General features: G+C 39.7%; 1 protein-coding gene and 1 long non-coding RNA gene across 4 annotated transcripts in view; both read left to right on the top strand.

Annotated features, from left to right (window-relative positions):
• Positions 1-16,984, top strand: part of LOC307017413 — a 36,250-nt gene extending 19,266 nt beyond the window's left edge. For 2 of the 3 annotated variants that reach the window (XR_013802179.1, XR_013802180.1), the window contains 3 exons: positions 15,243-15,354; positions 15,539-15,655; positions 16,160-16,984. This is a non-coding gene — a long non-coding RNA (uncharacterized lncRNA). The remainder of the gene's footprint in view (positions 1-15,242; positions 15,355-15,538; positions 15,656-16,159) is intronic. The other variant, XR_013802178.1, reaches the window with a different exon arrangement.
• A 1,352-nt stretch (positions 16,985-18,336) lies between these two features.
• ncanb (neurocan b) overlaps positions 18,337-21,886 on the top strand; it is a 148,640-nt gene continuing 145,090 nt past the window's right edge. Inside the window, exon 1 of the mRNA XM_079679761.1 lies at positions 18,337-18,632. The gene's annotated coding sequence lies outside the window, so the exon portion shown is untranslated. The remainder of the gene's footprint in view (positions 18,633-21,886) is intronic.

Here is a 21,886-nt window from a genome sequence, read left to right as displayed (position 1 = left end):
AAGAAAACAATCAAATTATTATTTCAGCTTCTGCATATTTTTTAGTTTATATTATATTAAGTCAGATTATAATTCAGGAAACAATGACAGTATTTTTTTACAGCAGTGGCTTGAAAAGACATACATTATCTCCTTTTGCCTATGTGTCTGAATGTAACCTAAGCCTTCGGGATGTTTCTCAATGTCGAGGAAGGCTGCTCCAGAGCCACTATTTCAAGCATACTACGTCATTGAGGGCCGCCGAAGGACTGTTCCAATGTCCAGCATACTTGGAATTTTACCGAGGCCGGCGTCCTTTGTAGCGAGAAATTTCGAGGCTGCTCATATGTAGACTCTGTGGTCTTAAAATCCCCACAATGCTTTGCACACGGACCAATTTCCAAATCTTTGGCGGAAATCACGCTCCATTTAAGGCGGGGCCTCGCATATGACGCACACCTGTTCCACCATTCTTCATTTTCCGAGGCTAGGAGGGATTCTTGCCTCGCTTCTGAAGCAAGTGACTCGGAAGACATGTGCTACCAAGCAAGCGTCCTCAACATTGAGAAACACCCACTGTCTCTGATTCTTCTCTGTAGCTTCACCACATACTAATTCATCATCAGTCCGCCTAGAACTACATCAAAGCTGTCTTGTGAGAATTACAACCAGCTGATTTCAAGTGGTACCAATCATCTCCTTCACCAACACTTTCAATAATAAATGAGACACAAAGTTGTTATGCTAGTAAATGGCGGCAGCGACAGACAAGTTTTCCTCGCCAATTAATGAAAAACTCCCGTGCTAATGGACTTCTGGTAAATTGGCTGCAGGGCTGTTGCCAGTGTGTCTATGCATGATCATTTTCTTGCGTGAGCAGAGCTTCTGTAATGAGCTTCTTTTGCTCCGTGTACCACCTTTAATCAACTCAATTGGATTACCTACAGTAACAGCCAATTTCACTACTAAGCAACACATTGTGTTCAAATTAATGACCGCTAGCCGTAAATGGGTTTTTGGTTATGGCCGCTTCTCTTTCATGCATCATGCCTTTATGTTGGGGCTCAATACCTAAATACAATGTGCTCTTTAAAAAAGAATCTCATAATTGGGCTGAACCTACTCTATAGCAACCAGTTTGGTCTTGTCTCTGCGATACAGTGAGACACAAATAGACACTTTGTGGTAATCTGGCCAAGAGTGTTTTGTCTTGGCTTGAATCTGGTATTTGTCCGTTTGCTAGCTCCAATACTCCAATAGCTCCAATCATAGTTTCTTCAAATGTTTAGACTTTAGAGGGATAAAACTGCCCATGCTGACATTGTAACCTAAATATGTTCAGTGTGAGAATAGAAAATGCATAACAGAAGCAACAATAACTTAAAATGCAGGGTTTAATATGATCCACTGTAAATATGCTATGGAATAATCTACCTTCTACTTCCTCTCTTATAATAGAGTGAGTGACTTTCAAAATGATTGATTTTACAATAGGAATTGTGGGTACTTACAAGGGTTTAAATAATCACTTCAAGTGAAAAGCTGTAAGGCTTTAGCGCATATTGTTTTTGAAGTATGCATGCACACTAGCCATGGTTGATAAAAGAACAAGAATTTAAACTGTGATGTAAACACGACATGTTTTCTCCGTCATCTTTATTTGCCCTGAAAAACACCGCATGCCAGACCTCTCTCCTGATTATAACACAATGCTAAGATGAGGTGAAATACAGTGTGAGAGGGGACCTGCGCGCAAGATCAAAGCTATGTTGATTTGACTGAAAGCTGAGGTTGCCTGGAGTTTAACAAGTCAGGGAGACACCCACAACAGTATGGCTGTTTCAGGACAGGACTACAAAGACTAATGCTGGTCCCAGTGGAGCCACATTGTGGATTCCCTTCTGCCACTTCTGTCTCACTAACTCTTTGCCTTTTGCCCTTCTCTCTCCCTCCACTTCCCCAAACCAAGCCCCCTGCCTCCTAACCTCTTATTCATCCTCTGTCTCCTTTCTTCACTGTGTTTCTTTTCTCTCTGCCATCTATTCCCAGCCAGCGGTGTTTGTTTGTTCCCCTTCAGCTCCCCTCAAGCTTCTTCTCTCCTTTCTATCTCTCTCTGTCCGTCTTGCATTGTGAGTCTCTTAGCTTTCACACTTTTCAAATAATGGCGCTCACTTTTAGACATTTGTGGTTGGTCAAAATGGTCACTTATCCTGTGAATACAATATAAACGTTTCTACTGAGATTGTTAAGTTTAAATGGAGGTAAGCTTTCCTTTAGATGTTTTTTTCTTCATTCAATTTCATTTATCATGTATGCCATGCCAAACATTTGTACAAAAACATTTTTGGAATAGTTTTTCACTTTGAGGAAATACTAAAGGTCAGCTTCATCCATACCGCAAATGGATTTAGTGGGTGGAATAAAAAAGCTCATGCCTTTTTTAAAACACAAATATTTGCACACATATGTTTGAAAACATTCCCATACCTCACGCGCACTCAGGTCAGACAGCTCCAATCTCCTGGCTGTTCCGTGGAGAAAACTGGTCACCATGGGAAACCGTGCTTTCTCCTCCCTGGGTCCACGTCTGTGGAATCAGCTTCCAGAGAACATACGGACCTCGGCATCACTCTCAGTTTTTAGGAAATGCCTCAAGACCCACCTGTTCCACACCGCATTTTACTGACTGTCCATTACTTTATTTATTTATGAAACCTTTTATGCTCTTAACCTTTTATTTTTATTTTTTATATTGCCATATTTGATCCAATATGCTCCTTTAGATATCTTTTAACTTATTTTTCCTTATAGCTTTGTGAAGCACCTTGAGATGACATTTGTCTTTAAAGTGTGCTATATAAATCAAATGTATTATTATTACATATTATTACCGAAGAGAGATTCTCAGGCATTTCTTCATTGTTTTTTTTTTTAAATAAATGTGACATTGATTATACGAGGGACAGTATTATAATGCTTTAAACATGACATTTAATACTCAAGGCACAGAGTCATAAATGACATCAAGTTTCCTTTTGAAATAAGCCATTGCAACCAGCCTTGTCAGTCACAGAGATGTAACTCACGACACACTTCACATATACGAGACATTTAACTCGAGCTTGGGGAATTTCAAAGGTTATGTATAAGAGACGCTGATAGGTTAGCAAAAGGCAGATGAAGAGGGAACATCTATTTGAGAAAATGTCACTTCTAAAGATGTGGGATGAAATGTGTGTGTGTTTTATATGTGAGTGGGAGAGAGACTGTGGAGCCTTTTCAATACAAAAACCACAATCATTTGATTTGCCTTTGTTTAAGTTAAGAACAAATGTCTTTTTCCGCCTTTGGTTAAGCTTACACCTGCTTTCCTAAAGGCGTCTATTGAGTCTGTTTAGCTCCACGAGGCATAAATCCCTCCCTGAGAAAGTAGAGTGCTCACAGCTTTATCTCTGAGCCTCTCCCCCTGTGAGCATCTGAGTCCTGATATCTATTCTCCACTGAGATCATTAGAGAAGGAAGAGCTGGAGGCGGCCATATGGACACGGCTTCTGCTCAGCTCGGCCCATTATTGAAATAAAGATCCTGGGAGACCCTAACAGTCGGCTTTCTCCATGTGTTTCGGATGCATGGCATTGACTTGATCATATATAACGAAGTGACAGTTCAATTTGGAAACTGTTTTTTCTCTCCTAACATTTTCATTTTTGGCTTTAATATTAGTGACAACATAGATGCAAGGTATTTTGAGCGCCAACAGGGGTCAAAATGGCTTGCAATGAATATTTTTCAACTTAAAAACATCACACTACAAAGGAAAATACAAGAGCCGAATAACAATGACATGCAATAGTGGTGCAAGCGAGCGCCGTCACCTTTATTAAAAATGCCCTCAATACTCAGACGTTCGTGTCTAAAAGAAAGCAAAAAGGTTGCAATTTGTCCTGAAGTCATCAGCCCGTAAGTGTGTTTCAAAACAGAAGATGTTTTGCTTTGTCTTTTTTTGCATGAACGGCTCACTTGAGCACCCTTTTCTGCATATGTATGACATCTGACATCATACATTACTGCATCACCCTTTCTTTAAAAGTGGCATCACCATAATCGAGCCACTAAAAACAGAAGCTTGTCTGCTCTTTTGTTTTTGTTTAACTCCAGTAGACAAGAGAAAGATCAACATGAAAAAGAGGCAAATTCATAAAGCCCCAGGCATGCTTTTCATGCTAAAATATGCATAGGAAACTGTGATTATTATGCCTGCCTCTGTATGGAAACTAATGGAGCATGATTATTTGATTTGGAGTAATGTGCAGCTTAGTATGCTGGTTATCAGTGGGCTTCTATAACCTTGATTGGAGAGGAGCATCTCTTTATTTGGGAAAGTAAAGGGATAGATAGATAGATAGAGAATTATATCATCTGTCTATCTAAAAAAAAAAAGAAATCTGTATTTTTTGTATTTGAACCAACACTTATTCATCATCACATGTAACTACAAAGGTTGATTGACGTTATGGCTGGTAGGTTGAATTTATGATTCATCAGAGACTGACTGTAGTGGCAGGAATAGCTGGAGGTCAGAGAAAAGTACAGTGTGATGCAAGAGAATTGAGAAAGAGGGTAGGAGTGAAATGATATGCAGGAGGTAATTATAGTCTGAAGTGAACAGATGAATAGAGCCAACCGCCTCCCAATCCCAAATGAATGAGCGGCCCTACAGCTAGACATCAGGCCTTCGGGCTGAAATTCATATCCACTCTTTTTCTGGCCCCCGACTGTACAAATTGTTCCTTGCGCTGGTCCATCTACACATGCTGTCTGTTCAGATAAAGCCACGGCAGGGGGGTGCGCTGCGCTGCGTTTGGAGGCTTGATTGTGCCGGGTGGCAGACTGCGAGAGGCATTTGGAGACGCTTCAGCAGACAGATCACTGCTGGGCCTCTATGGGCTGTGTGTGTGCCGTCCAGCACCCAAGCGTCACTGACAGAACTGCGTCCTTGTTGACTGGCGACACTCAAAACACATTGACTGAGCTCCCTGTGGGGATGGGGAGAAAGGATAGAAGAAGAAAGAGAGAAAAGTTCACACAGGAAATCTATGATGAAGGGACATACCTCACTTAGTTAAAGAATTGTATAAAAAAAAATCACCCTTTTTATATAACAAAAGCATTTTTTCCCTGGAGCCTAACTGAACTACTGCCAGCATGTTCAGTGCAGTAAGCAATGCTAAATACTGTCTAGTGTTTACTCCCTTTTATCACATCTTTTTAGACACATTTGACTTACCCTCTACCTAATCAGAGTCAATGCCGTGTTTGTGAAAAAGTCTTCTGCAGTACTAAACAGCGGCACACATCGTCTGCAAGTCCCACAGTACACTGATTGCTGATCATGATGAGCTGGCGTAGAGCGAGGGATGAGGTGGTGATTGCTGCTACTCTATGCAAGTCAATAATGGAGAATATATGTCACATGCAGTTATGTATCTTACTGTGTGCCCGTAACCCATATGCTAATTAATGCTGATTTATGCCTCATTATGATGATTTATAGCAGGGCAGTGCTTTTGACTGACTGTAGGGGGAAAAAAGAGTTGGCTCCATTAAAAGACATGATGTTAGCGTTACTCTCTCGCCGCTTCAGGATGCCTCAGTGAAGCTTTGTTAAATGCAATTCTCATTCTAGAATTATTTTAGGTTAATGAAATATAATAAAGGTATGAAAATAAACCACTCAAGTACCTAGACTGTGGTTTGGCTGATTTCAGCGGATTAAAGGCTCATCATGTATATTTAATAATACTGCTGGCCATTTTCTAAACCATAACTTTAAATAACTACTCTCCAGTCTGTGCATCCAGCACCATATGTAAATTAGAGACTAATAACTTAAGAAACTACTTCAGATAGGCCATCCATCACAGGGAATATTGTGTTTCCGTTTTACACTCTGCTTGGTGTTTTGGGGATACTATGACATTCAGGATTTGATAGTCAGCTACTGAATGGCACCTTGTTCATTAGCACTGTTGTCAGTAATCAAACCTCGGCAAACGTATGCAAATCTGGCAATTACCTTTATTAAATTACATTTCTCTGCAGGTGGATTGCCGTCACCCACAGTGTCCTTTCACTTTTTGAATAAAGGCACTACGTGTGCATTGCCCCTGAAGTCATAACACAACATTAACATATTATCACTTTGTAAAGTTTAAAGTTGACATTTATTTGTTTACACATCCCACAGACACTAGCCTTCATTTCAAGGTTTATTTCCAATCACATCACACTTAAGTCAACATCAATTCAGTATTTTCTGTATCCATGGCTTTGTCTCGGTCTCCACTCTTGAGAGAAATATCTGGTGGAAAATTATTGAGAGCAAACGAAAAACATTGAAGTTGTCGGCCATACATCTAAAGATAATAAACTTAAATATGCTAACATGCTCTGTAGATCTGAGGGGAGCTGTAAATGGGTTGGGTCTTTGTGGGTATGTCCGTATGAGGGGCACTACTCAAACCAGACGTTGATAAAGAAACAATCTGGATTAAATAAGCAGTTTTAATTTAACAACATAGTAAATTGCATGGTTGAATTTCTCTGAATTTCATATTCCTAAATAAATCTGCATATTAAATTCAATTGAAACTGTTCATCTGGAATGCAAGAAACCAGTCTTAAAATACTTAAGAAGATGGTTAGCAGTGCAACATATGCAAGTTGTACTTAATCCACAAAATTATGCAAACTACTGCGGTGACTTTACTTCAATACCAACAGCTGCTACTTTGCAATCCCTTCAAGATACAATTTGTACAACCAATTGCCAGAAAATGCCCACTGATCACACATATATTACATTATTAAATAGTTAGAATTTCATTATGGGCAGCAGCAGCTTAGACTTATGCAAAGAGGGCTTGACGAGTGTGTTGATATCCTGAAGGAAAACTGAAACACTGGACCCAGATCTTTCCATTGTCTTCTCCAAACCTTCTCGATTCATTATCAAGCTCCCAGCCACTGGACCGTGACAGACCCGACACAATTACTGCCCTTTTCACTGAACTCTCCTCTTTACTGTTATGTTTGTAACAGTAAGCACATGTCCATTTAAAGGCCATACGCTGGAGGATGAGGAGGTTCTGCCCTCTCCAATGGGGCAGTTGTTTGGGTGACAAGGCTCCCTTTAAACAATAAAATGATGGGACATACTGTGGAGAGGAAGGGGTCTCTGGGTCGCGGCTGTTGAAGCCAAGCATCTCCTGCTTTAGTTTAGACTTGTTAGTTTTGAGCAGTCTTTGATCATGACATTGCCTCTCTGCTCACAGCTGTTTTTAAATTGAGTTTGGTCAGCACAAATAAACACAATTAATTTATGAGATTGATCACTACAGGGTTGAGTAATTGTTTTAGGAACTCTTCAATATATCGTAAAACCCCTTACGCTACATTTTTTAAAGAAACACACTCCTAATCCTCTTGTTCCAATGGGTCCGCATTCATTGTGGTATGACTGATGCTATTAAGCCTCATTAACATGTAATTGTTTTGACAAGGGCACAAGATAATATCGGCTTGGCGCACATTGAATCAAAATATAAAGAAAGTTTGCACGTTGTTCTCTGATCTCTGAGTTTCTCTTACAATGACACAGAGTCTATTTCCAGGGATTCACGGTTCTATAGTTCAGCATTTTAAGCACAGGGTGTTATTTTTGTCTGATCGTACTGTTCATCTGTTTGGCTGACGAGAAAAAAAGGGGCGAGAACTGTTGCTTGTTTTTATAAAAAGTTCCGCCGATAAAAACCATAAAGTCGATACAAAAATGTCCCTCGAAATTGAGAAAGATGTTACCGTTTAAAATACCATAAGACCCATCTGGATAAATATGCTGAAACATGACAAGTCTATCATCTATAACATTGCTGGATTTGGATTTGTCAGCAAAATATTCAGTGTTCCTTCAAGCTTAATTCTTCTTTTGGAAATAATAGTTAAACAAAAATAATCTAAACTTTAAACCACAAGGCCATGATCTTATTCATACACTCTAAAAACAAATGCCTTGGCTCAACAAAGAAAATCAACGCAACAGTTTGCATCGATGTTTATTGAGTTAAGACAACTTCTAATGAAATTGTCTTAAAGCAACAAAGTTATTTGAGTTAGGGGAGAAGGCTTTTCCTCTACAATCAGAGGTGTTTTTAATTACCACTTACTTAATAATTGGTAGCATAAACATACGTTTTGAAGTTGATTACTCAAAAGATTAAGTTGTTCCGACTAGTTTTACCAAAGGATTTAAAAGGAATTTTAAGTTGTATGTACTTAATTACCATCATTGTGAACACACGTTTTTAAGTTGACAACCATTTATAAATTAAGTTGCTCCAAATATATTGTATTCAATAGTTTTTTTTCTTAGCTTGTTCATGTTTTTGCCTTTAAAGAAAGAATTTAATTGATTCCACAACAAACATTTTAGGCAATTCACTTTTTATTTTGAACTGCAGTTGTTTATTTCAACACATGATGTTTCAATCAGGAGAGAATTCATTTAGTTTGAACATTTATTGACACATGCCATATGATAAGGTGCATGAACACCTGAAATCACAGCTGACTGCAGGAGAGAGGAGAACCATTTTGTAGTTTGCCTGCAGCACGTTGATTGGCTGCTGGAGAATGAGGTGAAATGTAATAGGTTAAAGAGAACGCCTGTGATGAGCTGATTATATGCAGCTGCGGAGCGAATGTATACACCCAGTCTTCCTGAAAGAACTTGCGCTGAGCTTCATTTCAATCTTGAAAAAAAAGGTAAATAACACACATTTAAATTGCCCCACAAATAATAAATAAACACATTAGCCATATTACCATGGAAAATGGGGACACAGCAAATACATGCTGCCATCACAACGAAGTTAGAGGCCTTTGCATATTTAAAACCAGTGCCTAATATGTCAAATCTGTAAAGTTTTTGTAAAGCGACAGTAACAAACTCTCAATGGCCACCAATCTGCAGATTACACACATACATCTTTACAAAAGATGTAACAAAGATGTTTACACTGCCGACAGTCATTGTTTCAAACAGTATGAACACATTTAACGCAGAATGCTTGCTCATTCATTTGTTTCCCTCGACCACGATGGTTGCCATCGTATGGTCAGATCCTGGGGTGGACCGGTCACTGATGAAGGCGATATTCATGTCCTTTTGAAGCACATTAAATAATAGGTTAGCTCATTAGAGATAATGAACTAGGTAACTGCATACTTTTTAAACTGTCACTCTTCGCTAATTCAGAGCTATTATTACCAGCTGCTAAAGCAACGCTGGTATTGTTTTCACCTATTGAGTCTGCATGTGTGTGTCACCATGGCAATGTGGTCCTGAAGACACACAGAGGTGGTTTCGAGTACTTTGCCTAGTGTTTAAATGCATGTGGACAGATTTAGTCAATCACAACCGTGCAAGTTTTAGTGTACCTTCTCATCTTTTTTGCAGGTTCTATACAATATTTGAACTGGTTAAGTGAAGAGCTGAAGCCACTTTTCAAATTGTACACAATCCTTTTCCCATGCCATTGCTGTCAACACCTATCCATGTTGAACGTTGCTAAGATATTATTGATTGGGGTGTTGCCAAAAGTGCAATATGCTTCAAAATGTAACTGACAGAGAGCAGTGCTTTTGTCCTGTGTTTTTACATTGTGTATGGATTTTATGTTATTTCAAGATTTTGAATTACGTCGCTAAACTCCTTGAAAAGGTTCCTCTTCCTTTTCTCCAAGGTACACGACAAGGCAGCGGATGGCTATAGTTCTCTACGTACTTCAATTGTATTGTGCTATTTTTGAAAAAGGAAAAAAAGAGAAATGACCTAAATTAATATGTTCTGAATGGGTGACTGCCAACAACTTGCATTTCAATGACAACTCTAAATAACGATCCTACCTCTAGAAGCATGTCCTTGATCTACTTCACCGAGATTCATTTTGAAAAAAAAGAGATATCACAATAGTAACCAAAGTATTTTTACTCTCACAGTAGCCTCTACTACTTTGTATCCTCTCACATAACAGCAGGTCAAACAGCAATTTGCCTATACAGTGCAACTACAAGGCTATCTACTGTATTTGAATGACAGAAGATGTCACCCACCTTAAAATGTCCTTTGTATATTTCTATTTGTCTTAACTGTCGGAACTTGTCCAGGCATGTTAAGTGGGAGTGGACTTGAAATCCTTAACTCAAGGTGTAGAACAATTAAGTTATCAAGCCAATTGCATTACTTACTACAACTTGAATTTTGTTTGAAGTCAATTAACGCAGAAATCAGAGTTCAAATTACACACAATATTAAGTTGATGTAATTACCAACATTATTACGTCAACACAACTTATAAATGAATGTTTGCAACTTAAAATGTTTATCTAAATCAATTAACTCACATTTTTATCTTGCAACCATGCATTGAATTAAGTGGAGGTGAAAGGAGTGTATAGGACACACTTTGAAGGAGGTTCCACACTTTTTCATTTGTGACCATCTCGATTAAGGGATGTCACAATACTAGATATACCGTAGCACCAAGACCAGCGAGTTTCTATGATTCTCGATACACAATTCAGTTCCAAAACAGAAAACCCGTTAAGAGTACTTCACCATCTACTCCTTTATTCTGTTTTCAAAGGAAATTAAAAGTCATATATCCAGTTTAACATTTTCTTCATATTGCTTTCGATACATCTCCCATAAGCAACTGCATTTATTTAAGTTTCTTACTTAACGTATAAAAGTTAGCGCTGAGCTTCAGTCTGCAATGTTCAAAACAACAGATAAAGCCAGACATCTAGGTGTAGTCATGGACTCTGACCTGAGTTTCAACAGTCACATTAAAACAGTTACTAAATCAGCTTACTATCACCTAAAGAACATATCTAGGATTAAAAGACTAATGTCAGCAGGATTTGGAAAAACTTGTCCATGCTTGTATCTTCAGTAGACTGGACTACTGCAATGGTGTCTTCACAGGTCTCACTAAAAGTCTATTAGAAAGCTGCAGCTGATTCAGAACGCTGCTGCTCGAGTCCTCACTAACACTAAGAGAGTGGATCACATCACTCCTGTTCTGAAGTCTTTACACTGGCTTCCTGTGTGTCAAATAATTGATTTCAAAATACTGCTGCTGTTTATAAAGCACTGAATGGTTTAGGCCCAAAATGCATTTCTGACCTCCTGCTAAATGATGAACCATCCAGATCTCTCAGGTCTTCAGGGACTGGTCAGCTTTCTGTCCCCAGAGTCAGAACTAAACATGGAGAAGCAGCGTTGAGTTGTTAAGCTCCAAATATCTGGAACAAACTCCCAGAAACCTGCAGGTCCGCTGCAACTCTTTAAATCCAGGCTGAAGACTTTTCTTTTTTCCGCTGCTTTTAATTGAATTATTAATATCGTAAACTGCACTGTAACTTTTATCCATGTATTTTTTCTTTTAATGTTTCTTTTATTATCTTTGCTTTTGAATAACTGTTTTAAATGCCATTTTCTCAATGTCTTTCGTGTTCAAAGCACTTTGAATTGCCTTGTGTTGAAAGGTGCTATATAAATAAACTTGCCTTGCCTTAACATTTTAAAGGTTACAATTGTGCACATGTTCCCAACTTTTATAATTGATTGTGGGTAATTATGGACATATCAGGCCTGTGACTGCTGACTGTAGAAACTGAGAGTTAGGAGAGAAACACGTCCATGGACCCAGCAGGTCACCCTTGAAAAAGAGATCAATGATCCCAATGGGATTCACCTGAGTAAATAAAGGTTTGAAATTGAAATGAGACTGAGATTTAACTCAAAAACATTTTTTTAAAGCTTTACAGTTCATCGCTGATTGCATTATTTTGTCCACCCCTCTTCATTTGCTCTACATAGCACATTGATGTAAGCTGCTTTGGGAGAGAAATGCAGGACATTAATAATGGCCATTATTTTAAACCCTCTCAGCACATCCCTGCTTTGTGCTTATTTGCTTTAGAACATCATTAAACACAAAGCCAAACCTCCCCTGCCCCCTGCCCCCTGCCCCTCCACCAGGTCACCCAGGGGTTCTCTGATTGGTCATCTCTTTATTATAGACCAATAAAAGCCCAGCTAAGACCCTCGCGTCTCCTCCCCTCTAAGCTTCATTCATTATAGATCACCTGCTCCCACCTGCACGGCTTCATTAATCCCTCATTTACAGCCTCTCCGGTCTGCTGACTCTTTGTTTTTTTCCACACTGATCCTCCCGGTGCCGTGGTCTCAAACCCCACCAGTGTTCCCCCCCTCTTTGTCTGCCTCCCCTTACATCCTATACACCACTCTCCACCCCCCATCCTTTCTTTTCTATTTTCTCCATCAGGCAATTTCAACCCTTCATGCAGTCGGTCATCCTCCTCGATGGCCAATGAGGGAATGCAGTTTGTCGATAGGCTGTTAGTGCTAAGGCAGTCATTTATGGGTTAGTGAGATGTGAAAATCTGCATCGGCACCATGAGTAACCTCACGTTCGATACTCGCATTTACCTCACTTTGTCTCTGACACACGTTTACAGTTTTTAACCTTAACCCAGGAATCCATTTCTCTGTTGAATTGCTAATCACAAGTTTCTCCAAGGATTCCAAAAAGCCAACAATTAAAAAAATAAACGCCTACAATTATTGGCACGGAGCCCATGCACCTTTCAGTGCCCTGTTTAAAATACATCTCCATCTGTTTCTGTGTTAAGGTTGGTTTGCTTTTTTCCCACTGACCTTGTTTAGTACTTAGCAGGCAAGCCACCCAGAGAAAAGTACAAGCAGAGAATAGGCTTCAGGCAACATAACTATCATAAACAAATGGTACGCTGTGTGAGGCCAGTTCATTGTGTCGATGGAAAATAAATAACACATGTCTAATTTAGGCAATTATGATTAAGTCTATTCACAAATATACACACATATATTGAAACGCATTGCAATCCAGGACAACCTCTTCCACCATTTAAATGTGTGTTTACCCAGGCTGAATGTGCATCAATATGTTTTTAGTTTTATTTAAATGAAGGCAGATGGTGTGAGTCTGTCTTTTGCCCTGCAAAAGATTAACATCAGCTCCTCAGGATGCTTATGTAAATTATACATTTGTTTCCAAAATGCAAGGATTTGTTCGGGTAATTGGGAGCCGCAGAGTGTCAACAAAACATATTTAAACTCACTAAAACAGATAGTGTGTTTTTTGAGCCATGTTAGTGTTTTGTTCCATGACTCTGGTCCAGACACAGGGTGTCCGCGGGGGGTCTTTAAGAGTATTAAAAGTTGATAAATCAATTTAGCGAAAATGAAGGCTATTAAAAAGTATTAAACTGCATTTTCCAAGGTATTAAATGTTGTAGCTTGTTTTCAATAAGTATATGAATTGTCCAAAGAGGTTGTATTCTAAAGTTTACCTGAATGTAATCATTGCGTAGGTGTGTAGTGTGATTCTGTGTAGTTTATTTATGGCATCCCGTTGGATTTGACGTCATCTGAACAGGACATCGCACGCTCACTGCTTGATAGCGCGCGAAGGTCCGTTTACGCCGGTTGTTAAACATCGTTATGGGGAAAAGCAAGTCTGCGTCCAAATGGTTGGAAGATAAGGAGGAAGGACAATCAATACTGTAGTAAATGTGAGGTAAAGTGTGTCGCCAATGTAACCGGTTAAAACTCAAAGTGGCGATGAGGTCTTAAAATGTATGGGAAGGGTCTTAAAAAAGGTTTTAAAAGGTCTTACATCTCACTTCAGGATTCCTGCATATATCCTGAGACATTAATGGTCCCCAGAGGATGAACCCTGCTTTGGTTATTCATTGACTTTTCATCTAGTAAAACAATGAGATTGACATTGACTTTTTTGAATGGATTACCAAAACTATTTATATAGTTTGGAGACCCCATTTTTTTCTTAGCAGTACATATGTTGATTAAAAACACCCCACAACTATCTGATGTATTCTTATGGACATTAGTAAACACACTCAGGTCCTAACTATTATGACATGTTGTGTTTTTGGTGATCCCTAATCCCCCAAAGTTCATTTTATAGATGATTTGGTTTATGACCAAAATACCTGCAAAGGTATCACATTTCCATTAGCCACTAGTGTACTCTTTTTAGTGTAACTGTATTGAGCAGATTTGAGCATGATGGCAAGATAAAGTGTTGATAAACATCCTGTAATGGTATGGTCAGGGTGAGCATGTTAGTATGCTAATGTTAGCATTTTGCTCAAAACACTGTTTTTCCTAGTTTAATCTCCGAGAGCTTCTAGCATGTGTTGTTGATATGAAGTCTACTTAATTCAAAAAGATATATATATATATACAGTATATTAACTCATTCTTAGTCTTATCGAGTCCTTATTGCTTTCAAGTTTTGAAGATAAAGCTCAATCATTAGGTGTTTGCCCTCGCTCATGTATTTGTTCCGTTTGATTGAGGCTGCAGAGAAGACAGCATTTGAGATTTGTTTAACAAAAGTGAAAATAAAGCTTGAAGAGCAGCAGTCTCCCTGGGCGTCTCTACGTCAGCTGACTGTTTTTATTCTATCCGCTCCCTCACAGACATAAAACAAACAACAGTCAACAACTAACAAATATATCTTTATGTCTATTATAAATGAATGTCATGGCTTTGTTGTGCATTGTTTTGATGACTTTGTTCACCTACATTTGAGATCCTCGCCTACATACTGTATCTGGAGCTATTTTCATGAAGTTAGCGGGAATGTGAAATGCTCTATTGTTGTCATTAAAGCTGATTTGGGCTTTATGATTGTTACGCCTTCATAATTTAATCTTCGAGCGAAACAAAAGCGCAGCTTCTGTCTCAGACGAGGAGGTAGGAGTCAACTTTATTCTAAAATCCTCTCTGGGACAAACCCATTCCTCTGCTACTGTAGGTCTAATTATTCTGTTGGGTTTCAGGGGTGGCTGGACGATGTTTTAAAAGAGAATTCTCCAGGGATTAATTTATCTTATGGTGTGCCTAATTAAGGTATTAACAAAATGTAATAAACTCTTGCCAGAGGATGCTTCCAAGCAGCGCATTGGTTATAGCTCCAGCCTCCACATCAAATATGTATTTAATCTGAGTATAATGTAGTGGCTACACAGCATAAACACATTTACTCAGAGCTATAAAGCCCAGGGATCGATATAAGCTGCTTCTGTGTTTACTCCCTTGCTTGTAGATGATTGCCTTTTGGTCATCCCGGGAAGTGAAAAGCAGCGAGAAAGAATGCACTGTCTCAGTGGTCTTCATCTCCTCTCCACCATCACCATCATCATCATCATCATGAAAAGGTCTTGCCCTTTTGAAGATTTTGTGTGTGAAGAGATCTGATAAGCACAATCTTAGGGATGGGGCGCTGCAGTCCTTTTGGTGTCAAGCCCACTGGAGAGTCTGTCTTTAATGCCAAAGTCAGACTCAAGCACACGGCCAACGTTAGTTTGAGTGTAACTATCTCTCATGTGCTGCTTTGAACAGGATGAGGACTTCAGCTGCCCCCGCAACACAGCAATTATGCCCTCAACGAAGGGTCTGAAAACATCAGATGATTGCACAAAGCGATGAGATGCGCCTTTAAAAACTCTCCCGACTGTGGTTAGTAAAGTTGCATCTCAAGTTATCTTAAATCAATGTATCTGCTCAATAGAGCCTGAGCAATACCACTCTACTGTACCACTCTGTATGCTCCTATGATTCTCACCGTGTGGTTGGTGAACCGTTTTCTCAAGATGTGTCAAGAGCAGGCTACAGCATTACTTTCTACAATGTATTGTTTAATGTTGCAGTCTAGATATTGTTCCTTTTTCTGAACAATCGACTCAAAACCGTCTTTTTTTAACTTAAAAAATACTCATTATTTTCACGTTCAGTAACTGAATAACATGCTTCACTAATTTTCTGTTTCTGCTCGAATAAAGCTTTGAATAAACTGTAGACCATAATGCAGCATTGCAAGTGCTGACTATGGCCAGAATAAGAGAATACTGTACATTACACATGTTTTTAAGTCCCTTTGTTTGCTGTTATTTTTATACTATTTCTGTTTTGTATAATCACTTAAGGGAACAGCACCTGATTACATAACTCTTCTATTTACAGGATAAGTGTTGTTCAGAGTGTTTGACCTTTTAGCTGTTGCCTGGGGCTGGACTACATGCATGTGTCAAAGCAGGCTTCAGTGCCATGGTCATCACCTCTAGAAAAGCCAATCAGAGAACCTGCGGTCATCACAACCTGCTGACTTCTTTGAATAATTTCAAGGTATATGTGTCAGCAAAGTATTTACATAACGGCGTACGATAGATGCCTAAATAACATAGAATATAATGTTATCAGCATTAAGCACTTATATCACATGTTCGTATTTCTTATTGTTCTTTTACAAATATATTTGCTTTCCAATTGCTTACTTATGGTAGCTTTTTGTTTTAGATTAAAAAAAACAGTTCCATGGACCATATCAAGAGAACATTCCAACAGAAGTTCAGGAGAACAAAGTCATTAGGAATCAACTTTTGCTGCACCATTTTATGTTCAGGTACATAACCATTAGCTTTAGGCTGGTTTAACAGACTCATTGACAAAAGAAGTCCTTTTAATGTTGTTGTTGTTGTTGTTGTTGTTGTTGTTGTTGTATATGTGAGATTGAAAATGCAATCAATTCAATGTGTTATTGCTCGTTATATGGTGCATTTTCAGGCTGCAGTTTTTAGTATCATTTCTGGAAATGTTCCGCTGGTTGTGTGTTTATTTATAGAGTTGTGTTCTAAATAGGAATCCTTTTTATGTCAGAATAAATGTAAAGACCCTATAGACAGTACATTGTTGTTATATTGTTGTCTTACACACATAGTTCACCAGTGCAGTTTTACTTTTGGTATTTTATAAATCCATGTGAGTGGGTAACTTGTGCTGTGTTTGCTTTACTTACTATAATATATGCTAAATAATCAGGTGTTTTTGTTACTGGAACAAAATGTTCTACAGTGAAAACATGTTGACTCTTAAGAAGATGTTATTTTTAAATACCAAAGGACATTGTTTGAAATTGGTGTCTTTTGTTTTTTACCCAGGTAAGACTGTTTATAGTCAAAAAGAGCCTTTTGAAACTAATATGATGGATGACATTTCACCATGCAACATTTATGAGTGAGCTGGCGATGATCTATTCGAGGTATACCCTGGGCGTACACATGTTTTCCATGTGAACGCACACTTATATTGCTACACTAAGCGGGTTCAGCACCACAGACAGCTCCTCGAGTCTTTAGAGGCTGCACCGATGCACTCTTTTGTTTACACTCCACTAACCTTCATTAAAACATCTCATCTCAAGCTATAAAAAGAACACTGCTTGTAAAAATACATTTATAGCATAAAGAAAGAAATGTTAGACCAACAAAAAAATAATGAAAGCAGCCCATGCTCTGCTTAAATTATACAACTATGCTGAACAAAGCGTTAATCTGCCTGCAAGGGGCTCGGAGTCTCGTGGGGGATCATTATTCTTTATATGCAACAAAGCGGTGGGTCGCTCACACTGTCTATGAACAAATACCAACACCACTTTTGCAAGATTTTTTAAAAGACTAGGCACCAGTGTGCAAGTGCACTTTTTAAGGACCATAATCATCTTTATCTAATCTGCCATGCACATTCAGGGCTATTCATACAAAGTCAAATCAAGTCATGTCAGTCAAATTCTCAGGTTAAAAAAGTGTATTTTTGCTGCTCAAGCCTGCAAACTAAAAGCGTGGCAATTTCAGCATTAGGTAAATCTAATTTGAAAGGCGATGTTAGCCCATGGCAAGTAAATCTCAGGTCGTTGCCACACAAGGTAATTTTAGGTTGTTAATTATAGCGTTTAGACAGAGGCAGAACGGGATTATCGTGCCTGCAGTGGCTGAAATGCCAAATCATGTCTGTCCAAACAAACCCTCTCCCTCCTTTCATGTCTCATACATTACAGCAGGGGATCCGGGATTATGTCTCTGTGGGTGTTGTGTCCCGCATCAGATCATTTATCACACTGAACAAACAATGACACATAAGCGGGTCCTCCTCACACAGCTAGATTGCGTAAATGTAGTTATAAGAGGCGCTTTTGAATTAAGTTTTGCGATTTGATGGATGCAGGAACTTCGGGTCTTTACGTCAACCTAAAAAGCACCCTCCTCTTCCTTCTCCTCCCTCCGGTCCTCCTCCCCCCCTCCGTCCCTCTCCTGCTATTTGAATAGAGAGCCTGCGGAGGACTCTTTTGTTCAGTAGCGCTCAGCTGCTGGAGAGGTGAGCACCACTTCGCGCTCTGCACTCATCGCGGCTCCTCTCCGAAAGAAACGCGGACACTGTTCGAGACATTCATACCCTGCATGCACAAGAGACCCCGCGACACCCGATCAGTTTTGCGAATCTGCTTCGTTTTCTGCCGCACTTGAAGTGCTTTTTACGCGTCGTTGGATGGTTCAGCTCTCCGTATCTGTGGCGCTATAGCACCTTCACCGTATCAGACCGACGCTCCTGTCAGGCTGCTGTATCGCTCTACATTCCTGTGGACCGGACCTCGTCTAAAAAGGTGAAGGCGAGTTTTGAAAAGCTGCTTTTCGGCATTTTGACGACATAATTTGCATATTTAATAAATTGAGCGTTGAGGAACTCCCATACACCAAAGGAATATGGTGTTAACAGCTTATGTTGATGAATTGGAAATGAGCTTGTGAATACTAAGACAAAGATATAACCCATGGCTATTATCAGAATTACAAGTGCACTTCAGAGACTCGAGTGTGTAGCTTAAGAGTATGGGTCATTTATTCCTGTAATCACTTTATATGTCGTATGAGGCTCGTTTTCAGAGAGATTTACCGTTTTGTCATGTTGGACATTCAATTTAATATATTAGATTTTATGGAAGACACTTTTTTTTCATCTTTTTTCCCCAATATATAATTGTGTTATGTAAATAAGGCTTTTCCATTAGAAACATAACATTTTGTAAATGTTCTCCCCCTTTGCATGCAATGACTGTCCGGTTATGCTGCAACCTTTAACAAGCAATAGCAGGTTGAAGCACGATTCCCTCTTTTCTTCTTTGTTGGGAAGCCAGTTATGATGAGCATCTAAAAAAACAGAAACGTTTTAGTCTAACAAGGTCACTGTAGGGTCCAGACTTGTATGACCATCATGCCCCCTGTTGTAGCAAACCCCTGTCTTCCTGCTGTAAGCCTTCAGGTGAGGCAGATAGGGACAGAGGGAGCTGTTGGCTGGGCAGCGCAGGGCTGTCAGTGAACAGAGAGGGCAACCCAAGCTTTATCTTGGATGGCACTAACCCTTAAATGGGTCCCTCCATTGTTTTTGTTTAAGGGAACTAGCATCTCTAGGCTACTTGATTCATGTGGAGGAGGTCAGGCCATTGCAATGATTGATTTTGGGGAGAGGGGAAAAGAAAACAACTTTGGACTTTGCATTTCGTCTGCTTGTCTTCATATTTCTGAGCGATGGCATGTTGTCAAATAGAGGATGGCAGCGTATGGGTAGGAGCGGAGTTGCTCATGACCCCCTGGGAAATTAAGCAGAGATTCAACCAAGCAGTTATGCAATGGTTACTAGTCTCTTCCGCTCCCTCTTTTGCACTCTGATAGCTTTTTCTTCTATGTATTTGTCTGGTATTTGCAAACAAATGGGTGAAACACACCCATTTCTAATATCTACAAGCTGTCTTTGGTGGAATTGATCCCACACTCCTGTTCTCTGATAGTTTATCCCTCCTATCACCCTACACACACACATGTGATCCTCCATTTGACCTTAGTGTTGGCACAGTGAATCAGAACTTGCAGAAAGGCTGGCTGATGGATTAGAAGCTTCTGTTGCAGAAGAGATCAGGACACATCCAGCTTTATTATTGCCCATTAATGACTATGGACAAAACGTTGCCTCCTCACTGGTTGAGCAGCCATGTGTATTTATTGTGTGTGTGTTTATGTGTGAGAGATAGCTGCTGGTCACCTTTGTTGCTCCTGAATTGTGTTGGTAAATAAAGCTCAGTCAATTGGATGTGTCTTCAGATTGTACTGCTCTTTTAGTGCAAGAGCTTAAAATGTAAGCTCTTGCACTCTCATGCATAATTGTACAAGGTCTCTATGTTTGTCTTTCTGTCTCTCCTCTCATCTGTCTGTTTCTTGTTCTCGCCTCGCTCTGCTCGACTTTATCACTCTTGCACCGAATCGCAGTCTCTACTGTTAACACCATTGTTCTCAGAAGAGGTATATCTTTCTGTGGTATTGCCACTTCACTACCCCCATTTTCACATCATCTGTGTGATGATGAGGCATTACAATGGATGAACAATATGCCTTTTAGAGAGAAGTTCATTGCTTCTCAGGGGCTCCAACTGGTCAGGGCCAGCAGCAGATTAGAAACCATCAGTCATCACATCTCAGCAGAAACAATTAAAGAAAGAGAAGGAGGTAACATACTGGGAGAATTTTACAGAATTATCTGCTCTTTGCACAAGGTTGCGTTGTCACACATTTCAATAATGTGCCTTTTGTGCTTGGCTGCGCTCAGCTTAGTCAACACGTTCTCACTCCCAACCCGTCAAATATTGACGGTCGGTCAGGGTCCCTCCCATACTTGTCAACCCTCCCGATTTTCGCGGGAGACCCCCGATTTCATTGACCTCTCCCGGTTTCCTCCCGGGGTCATATTTCTCCCGCATTTATCCCGATTTCTGACAAAATCAGATTTACACACGACTGTTTCCACTCGGACTTTAATACAGCTACACCATTGTTTGGTTTCCATGGTAACACGTCTCTTTAGTAGCGCGCGCAACTGAAAATCTGAGAGGGTGAGGCAGATATTCACAGAAAACAGAACAAGAATCGACAACTACTCTACTCTCTGCTTACTCCTTTCCTGTAAAATACAGGTCCAGCCCACACATATGCTCCATCAAGGACGGTGCTACAGGCCGCAAGTCAGTGCACTTACAACTACAATAAGCATGTTAATGTTAATCTAACAGCTCCGGCGATCCACTAGCATTGATTAATAAACACAAGTTGGAGTCCGTCAGGACCGAGGGTCGGAGCAGTTCATAGTAGCCTAGTTGCTTTCGAGAATTTTACACCCGAAAGTAAGTATTCTCTCCGCTTACAAACCCCGTGATAGTCCTCAAGCTCTGTATTTGGATGTTTGAGTGTGCGCCGAGGGTTACGCCGAGCGTTGAACAACACTTTGAAATAGGATGGAACCACGGCAGACTGTCCAAAACTGGATTTGAACGGGTCCACCCCGTCCCACTCTCCCCCACCCCGTCCCCAGAACTACACATGCTGGCTATTGTGTGTTTTGCAACATGCTCTATGGCACGTCTATACTGGGAATTGTAGTTTTAAAAGACGTTTTTGTATTTCCCATAATAAGAAGTTGCCAGTATTAAACTGTGAACATCCCTGGAGGTTTAGGGGATAGGAAACACTCAAATGTAAAACATATCATTAATAAATGGGTGAAAATTGCTTGTGCCCATAATGGGCAGCATTACTATATACCCACATGCCAACTAAGGTCAGAAGAGCTTTATTTATTAGCTGGCCTTATGTCTGTGACCCCTCCTGTTGTTAATTGATAAGCCTGAAACATGCACTTGTCAAGGGTCAGAGGCAAATATGGCAGTAGCCATCGATCATCTTACGTTACATTACATTACATTTAGCTGACGCTTTTATCCAAAGCGACTTACAATAAGTGCGTTCGACCAACAAGATACAAACTTGAATAAAACAGAATCATATAAGTACATCAGGTTTCATAGAGCTAAAA

This window comes from Notothenia rossii (assembly GCF_949606895.1).
Source record: "Notothenia rossii genome assembly, chromosome: 1".
NCBI classification, from domain to species: Eukaryota; Metazoa; Chordata; class Actinopteri; order Perciformes; family Nototheniidae; genus Notothenia; species Notothenia rossii.
This window is presented reverse-complemented; position numbering and strand designations above follow the sequence as displayed.